Below are 8,711 nucleotides of genomic sequence, written 5' to 3' on the forward strand. Positions count from 1 at the left end.
TTCCTTTATAGGTTACCATCTTCTTTTCCCTAGCTGACTTGAGAATTCTGTCTTTGTCATTGATTTTTTTTTTTATAATTTTAATACAATGTGTCTTTGAGAAGGTCTTTTCAGGTTGAGATAATTGGGTGTTCTGTTGACTTCTTGAATTCCAAGCTCCATTTCATTCCTTAGATTTGGGAAATCCTCATCAACTATTTGCTTCCTAATCCCTGCTCCTTTTCCTCCCCTTCGATAATGCCCATTATTCTTATGTTTCCTCTCCTGATGATATCAGCTAGTTCGTGTATTTCTATTTCATTATTTTTCATTCTTCGGTTTCTGTCTTGTTCCTTCTGATTTATTTCTAGATTTCTGTCTTCGATATCACTGATACTTTTCCCCATTTGTTCGACTCTATTTCCCAAGTTTGCTATTTAATTTTTAATCTCTCAGTGCGTTCTTCATATCCAGAAGTTTTATTTGTTGTTTTTTTTCAGGGTTTCATTGTCCTTGCTGAAGAACTCTTTCTGCTCATCTAGTTGTTTTTTTAATCCCTGGAATTGTTGACATGAATTATTTTGTATATCAGTGAGCTTTTTCAGAATTATCATCCTGAATTTTCTGTCATTTAAGTCACGTATTTACATGTCTTTAAACTTATTTCCTGGAGATTTATCTCTGTCTTCCTTAGCTGCCTTGTCACCTTGGTTGTTCATGGTGTTTAATGGACTATTTATCTTCCTGGGCTTTAATGGATGTTTGTTCTCCTTTTTTTCCAGAAAGAAGATTTTTTTATATAAACATCTCTCTTTAGCCTGTTGCAAAAAAGATGTTTTTCTTTTGGTTTACAGTAGTTTGGGTCTAATCCTCTTGGATCTTGCTTTATATAAAGCCTTCATAATGCCTCTTCTAATCTCAGGCCTGGTCAGTGTTAGCGACAGTTTTGTTTTCATTTGTTTAGATTCCCCTGGGGATCCACTGTGTTTGGTCTTGGAGGATATGGGGGCAGGGACCACTCTGCATTGGGGGAAGGGGACTGCGGCTCAACCTCGGTTTTACAACTGCGGCTGGTACAAATCAATTGTTGTTTCTCTGCTGTCTCCACTTCTCTATGTCCCCACTTCTCTGCCTTCTGCTCTGATGACTGGGCCCTGCCCCTGGCCACGTGGAACTCATAGTTCTTCCTTGCAGCGCTGTTTAGGGAACTCGCTGCACCATCTCTCACCTCCTCCTCATACAGGGAGCTCTGGTTGAGAGAGGCAGCTTCTTTGTTTCTCCCATTCCACCACCTGACTCCTGGGATTCTGACCTTTGTTGCTCTTATGTGCAGATCCCATGCTCAGATGTACTGTTGTGTCATTTGGGCATTTTTGTTGAATTTTAGATGTTCAGCTTATCGTTGTTTCAAGGAGGGAGATCTGAGGGTGTCTCTCAATCTACCATGTTTCTCCAAACTCCACTTTATTTTTATACTACAGTCACAAATGTCAAGGGTCTGTGGAGGAAAGAAGAGCTAGGTTCTTAGAGAAGCTCTCTTTCCTCAGTAATGTGAACAGTATAGCTTGTCTGTTTTCTTCTTAATGAGAAATGGCAGATGAAGTAACTTTTGGTGTGCTTGATTTCTGAGAAATACTATAAGAATTCTGATTGTAATTTAATTAGGTCAGGCCCATAGAGTATTTCATGTTTAAGACCTCGTTTCGAGGGAAAATCCCAAGGGAAATCTTTTAGTAAAACTGTAGGCAGTCATCTCCTTTTTTGCTGGAGCCATACATTTTGGAGGCTACCTTTGGTAATTGTGGGCCAAGACCAGCCCTTAATTGACTGCTTGTATAATTATAAGACAATTCAGGTTTTCATTTTGGTTCCCATGGCCATATTAAATGTGAACACACTAATGAAAAATGTAAACAAGTCAGATTAAATTTATTATGTTTATGTAATTATGCACTGAGAAAAATACATAATTAATAAAGAGGTCCCAGAGGCAGACCTATATAATGATACTTAACCCTTATAACTTATGGGCATTTCATATATATTAATTTCCATAGTAATACAGTGGAAGAGAAAAGTAAATATTATTTTAATAAATTGGCAGACCCTGGCAAAATTTCATGAAGATATCTAGGTGTAGGTTTCAAAATTCTTTTCTGACCCTTTGGGCACAGTTGGTAAAACATTGGCATCAGCTAATTTGTTTAGCAAAGAAAAAGCAAATAGTAAATTCCCTAGTCAAAGTTAACTATTTGTTTTAAGTGGAGTAGGGGTTCAGTAGTCTTCAGGGTGATCCATTCAAAAGAAAACAATAGTTTGTCTAAATTTATCCAAATGTGTTAGTTTATGCAAGCCAGGGGGCCAGCACCAAGTCAGTAATCTATGGTCTGTGAGCCAAATCTGGCTACTGTCTGTTTTTGTGAATAGTTTTACTGGAACACACTCGCACTCCTTTGTTTATGTATTTTCAATGGCTAAGTTCATGCTACAAAAGCAGGATCAAGTAGTTACAACAGAGATTGTACGGCCTGCAAAGCTTACAGTATATAATTACTATCTGGCTCTTAATAGAAAAATTGTACTGATCCGTTTTTGTGAAATTGTATTTCACAGAAAGATCTATGCTGAGAAAGCATTCATTCACTGACCCTTGTAATTATGATTTCATTATTTCTTAGAGTAAGAAATTATATTTCTTCATAATAATAATACTTAACTGTTATTGAGGACTTGCTCTGTTCCAGATATTCTGTGAAGTACCTTACTAGCCCATTTAAAACTCATAATTATGCACTGAGGAATAAGTACTGTCAATAGACCCATTTCATAGATGAAGAAATTGAAGTTTAGAGACCCTAACTACCTCAATACTTTTACAAGAAGTGCTAAAAAATTCAATGACTTGTTCAAATTCATACGATTAGTGGTGAAGCCAGAATTCAAACCCAGGCCTATTTTTTCTTTAAAATTGTGGTAAAATATATATCTAACATAATATTTATCATTTTAACCATTAATAAGTGTACAGTTCAGTGGCATTAAATATATTCATAATGTTGCCTAATCAATACTACTTTTTAATTTTTTAAATATTTTTATTTTTTCAATTATAGTTGACATTCAATATTATACTAATTTCAGATATACAACACAGTAACTAGACATTTATATAACTTATGAAATGATCATCCTGATAAATCCAGTACCCATCTGACACCATGCTTGGATATTACAATACTGCTGACTATATTTTCCATGCTATACTCTATACTCCCATGACAATTTTGTAACTACAAATTTATACCTATTAATACCCTCTCTCCTTCACCCATCTCTCATCCCCCAATGCGACAACCATCAAAATGCTCTCTGTATCTATGAGCTTGTTTCTGTTCTTCATTTATCTTGTTCTCCAGATTCCATACATGACATTGGTCTATCTCTATCTGACTTACACCCTCCATTCAGCACAATACCCTCTAAGTTTATCCATGTATTTGCAGATAGCAAAATTTCATTCTTTTTTATGGCCAAGTAATATTCCATTCTATATATGTACCACTTCTTCTTTATCCATTCATCTACTAATGGACATCCAGGTGGCCTCCATTTCTTGGCTATTATAAGTAATGCTGCAATGAACATATGAATTCAGATGTCCACTCAAAGTAGTGTTTTAGATTTCTTCAAATAAATACCCAAGAATGGAATTACTGGTAGTCATAAGGTAGTTTTGTTTTTAATTTTTTGAGGAACTGTTTTCCATAATGACCTTACCAATAGGCAACCCCACCAACAGTGCATGAGGGTTCCCTTTTCTCCATTTCCTTGCCAATACTTTTTTGTACCTTAATTTATTCATGATAGCCATTCTGACAGGTGTGAGATGATATCACATTGTGGTTTTAACAAATTTATCTGATGATTAGTAACATTGAGCATCATTTTTAAAATTAATTAATTAATTAATTGTTTTTTAAATTAATTAAAAAATGTATTTAGTTTTTTATGGTGACATTGTTTTCAAGTGTACGTTATCACTTGACATCTGTATATTCTATTGTGTGTTTACCACCCAAAGTCCAGTTTCCTTCAGCTACCATATATTTGATCCCCTTTACCCACTTCATCCTCCCCCAAACTCCCTGTATTTGACACCCTTTACACCGTCTACCTCTCCCCTCCTCCTCGATCCTCTACCCTCTGGTAACGACTAGTCCATTGTCCATGTCCCTGAGTCTCTGTTTGTTTGTCCTGTTCATTTGTTGCTTTTAGGTTTATAACCCACATATAAATGATATTATATGATTTTCAATTTTTTTCTGTCTGGCTTATTTCGCTTAGCATGATTATCTCGAGGTCCATCCATGTTGTCACAAAAGGCAGTATTTCATCTCTTCTTATGACTGAGTAATATTCCATTGTATATATGTACTACAGCATCTACCAGATGCTTAGTTACTCTTATTATTAGAACCCATGTCTTCCCAATACAGAAATGTTTACTTTACATTTCACTTCCTCATATCAACTTCCCATGGGCACTGTCTGTAGAAAATTCAGAAACAATAATGAAACTAAAAGTCGATTTGCATTTTATTGCCATATACCAAAAATTCTAAACAACATCAGTGATAAAATATTTCTCCTAACTGAGCAACCCTCTCTCACTACATCTCCACTTTTGGTATATCATTGCTCAGGAATGACTGTGAAGACTTGTGATCCAGAAATGAGTGATTTGGGCATAGTGCTATTTCTTCTCTTCTAGTTATCCCACTATCATTTATTCTTATACCCAACTTCTCTTCTATAACTTAATATGTTATCACCTTACTCCTTATCCAAGGGTTCTGGAGTCTGCTGTGAGGATAATTAGCAGGTGTTATGTATGGTATCCTTCATGCCATTGGATAGCAATCCCTCATTCTCCCTAGAAAGGTCCTCACAAGTAAGAGTTTGGGGAATGAATTTAGAGTTTCTCATAACCCTTAATTTAGGATAAAAGAAATTAGTCTTTATTTCCAGGAAATGAAGGAAAGGTTGCTTGGTGGGAGGGTATGTAAATTGCTGTTATGACAAATGGAAAATGAAGATTTAATTAGAAAATAGAGAAAAGATACAAGGAAAAGAAGACTTATGCAGTCCTTTTGTAGTCTTTGCACTTACAGCGGAAATCCAGGTTATAAAAGGAAGTTATAGAACCAGACTATGAGAGCTACAAGAGACTTCACAGATTATTCAGACAGAAGCCATCATTTTACATTTGGAGTCCTTGAGTAGCAAAAGGAGAAAAGACCTGTCCAAAATCCACAACAACCAGGAGCAGAAAGATCTTTTCTCATGTTTTAAGAGGCAGATAGTTTGTACAATACAACTCTCCCCATCTCCTTCCCTCTCCCTTCCTCTCTCTTTCTCTCACATACACTCACTCCCATTTGCAGTCACAGTTATACACACTTGTTTCCTTCCCCTCGTCATTCGATTTGATGTTTAAAAATTATTCTCCAAGGTTATGAAAAAAATATTTTCCTTGTTTTTATGGCTGTTCTTTGGCATTTTCTTTACTGTAGCTCAGGCTGCCAAATGTAAAGAGACACAGTCTTAGTCATAGCATAATTTCTAGCTACTTATTACAATTGATTGAGACAAATCTTCCTTAAATTCATGTAAAAAGCCTATGAGGGCCATAATTGTGGCTCAACTCTCATTGGGAACTAGGAAATTTGAGTTTGTTCCAGGGTCTCAGACCATATTCTTATCTTGGGCATCCTTTTGCAAAGAAAGCCTTTTGTGGGAATCAAGTAGACAGAGTGAATATATGTAACTCTATTCCTGCATCTGGAAAGACAACTCAGTGCTTACATCATCTTGTTGATTGTCCCCTAGTACCAGCTTCAGAGACCAAGGAAGGCAGATAGCCAGACTCCTGGAGGCACATTCATTTAAGCATCTGGCACACTGCCAGATATTTTTATCACATAGCTACCTAATCTTTGGTGTAGCAAAATAGTTACCGTTGTACTCAAGAATGTTAGTTTGAGTATGTGGTCTTGGAAATATAAGTATAGGAAGGGAGCTACCAGTTCTAGATTCACAGTCGATGTCTGGATCTATAGCTTCTCTCATTGCTCATTCCACATCCCTCTTAACAGAACCTATCAGTGGAGAAGTCTTAACACTTGTTGCCCTAAGTTTTTGTCTGATTCTTTGTCCCTTTAATGCCTTGCCTCTAGGCCTTTTGCCTGGTGGCTGAGACTTGACTTCATAAGCCCTCAAGCTTGTGGGTCTCCTGGTCTTCTACACTTGCTTCTACACTCTGCTTATGTTTCACAGACTGAGCTACTATGTAAAAATTATTTTCAGGTTGGGGTGAAGGGAAAATATATATTTTGCTGCTAACAAAAAGATCAGTTTGAATGTTCCTGGCCCACAGGCTGTGTGAGGGACCTTATCTGATTCTGTTTTTGGTATGTATTAGAGCTTCAAATGTTCTCAGCCTATTCAGCTTATTCAATATGTTTGATATGGTCTTTTTAGTCAAAGCACTCAGATTTAGGGGGTGAATTTCTGGGAGCATTTGGGAATAATAACGGTCGGGTTCCTTAAGGGCCCATAGAAAAACATTTAAACAATTTCAGATTACTTTATTGCAAGGAATTTATAAGTATCCTGAGCTAAGATGAGATAGAAGATTTAAGTTAAGCAAAAAACAAACAAACAAACAAAATACAGTAGCAAGAGCAGGTGCATCTGTGAAAGCCAAGCCATTAGATTTGCTGGCTGTTCACCTCCGCTTCTGTTATATTACTTACAAGTCATAAAATGACATTAATACAGAGAAAATTCATGATACTTGTGTCAGAAATGATCAAAGAACACAATAAACAAATGACAATAAGAACATTAAAGTTTGTGAGCTGGTGGAGATTGAACACACGCTTTTAACATTGAAACCTCTCTCTGTTTGAAGAGATTAGGTAAAATTGTTTCATTCTTTAAAAATGATACTCTAAACACCACAAGTTTCTCAGCCTGTTTACTTGGGTAAAGTACTTGAAAACTGAACACTAATTTTCAGAAATGCTTGGATTAGGTAATAGGTGGTGTAGGAGGGAAGATGGCAGAGAGGGGAAGAAGATGTTGTTAAAGGCTTTATGAGCAATTCAGTCTTATAAGAAATTAGCATTGCATAAAATGTCTTTCTCGATACATAGCATGCTATGGTATATCTACTTTATAGATCAACTTTTTATTATTTTGGTCAATGAACTGGTTGGAATAGCTGAAAACAGAGCAGTTGAACCAAGGGAATTAGATTTTTTATGTATGTCTAATTTATATTGTGATTCCACCCATACAGTTTTGTAGAAGACAGAAAATTTCTCTACTAATCTTGGGGACTACGGCATTAGTTTAAAATTTGAATAATAGAGTAATTTGTAAACACTGATATTATGTCACTTTCAAGTACACTTAATGATATCATTTATTCTTTTACTTATTTAGCAACTATCTATTAAACATCTACATACCAGGCACTGTTCTAAATGCTAGGAATATTGCAATGAACAAAACAGACAAAACTCTACCATCATCAAGCTTGATTTCTTATGGAGAGAGAAAGGCTAAAACAATTAAAATATAGTAAGAATTGGAAATATTGAACAATATAGCTTAATAGGGTTCCTTAGAAGAACTGCATCAGTGAGCAGCTAATGTTCTATAATTTTCATATCTGTTATTGGAAAACAATGGACTGTTTCTAAAATGCTTAAAATTGTTGGTTAAAAGTATAAATATGCTCCTTGAAATTTTGTCTATATTATTTTGCATGTCAAACTATTTTTTCAAATTACTATAAATTGCATATTATCATGTTCTAAATTAATAGGATTCTTTTACTGATCTGTATATTTACATTTGCTTTTTGTCTTAAGGAGAAATCTTAATTCTTGACTTTGGCATTAGATGAAGTGTCAATATCTTTAAAGCATATAAGGTAGTTTTTTAAAATTTGCTAAAGACATAAAAAATAAAAGGAAATGTGGTTTAAATAAGACTTTAGAAGATGCGTATTATGATTGTGATCATGTTACCAGGCAAGGGCCCAGTGTCTAACTTGCATAGAAGCCAATACTATGGCACAAGCTTTTGAGAAAAGAAAAAGCTTTTATTGAGAAATCCACCGAGCAAGGGGACAGGAGGCAAGGCTCATATCTGTCTCCCCAACTAGGGGTTTTGGGGTTACATTTAAATGAAGAAGCAGGGGGAATTATGCATATTCTATAGAACTATATTATTTCAATATAATGAGAGCTTAGTGCACAGGTACTAGAGGATCATGGCTTTTCATGCATTGCATGTTTAGTGTGTAGTCCAGTGGATTTTGACCTGGTAACATTGAAAAGTTAATCTAGGGTGAATTCTTTCTATAGTGCACATGTCTGACTGTCCAACAGCATTATCTGTGGCCTTGCTCCATTATCTCTAAAAAACAACTTAGTATCATGTTAGGAACCAGAAAAGATCAGATTAGACTGGTTCTGCACTTACAATCAAAATATTGATTGCTTGTTTTGCCTTTTAGTCATGGGCCAGAATAGAATTCTTTCTTCAAAAATCTATTAATTTATTCCATAGCCATTGACTGAGCATACACTGTTTGCAAAGCACTGTGCAGGAAGTGTGCGTGCGTGTGTGTGTGTGTGTGTGTGTGTGTGTGTGTGTGT

This window comes from Pteropus alecto, unplaced genomic scaffold, assembly GCF_000325575.1.
Source record: "Pteropus alecto unplaced genomic scaffold, ASM32557v1 scaffold167, whole genome shotgun sequence".
In the NCBI taxonomy this organism is placed as follows: Eukaryota; Metazoa; Chordata; class Mammalia; order Chiroptera; family Pteropodidae; genus Pteropus; species Pteropus alecto.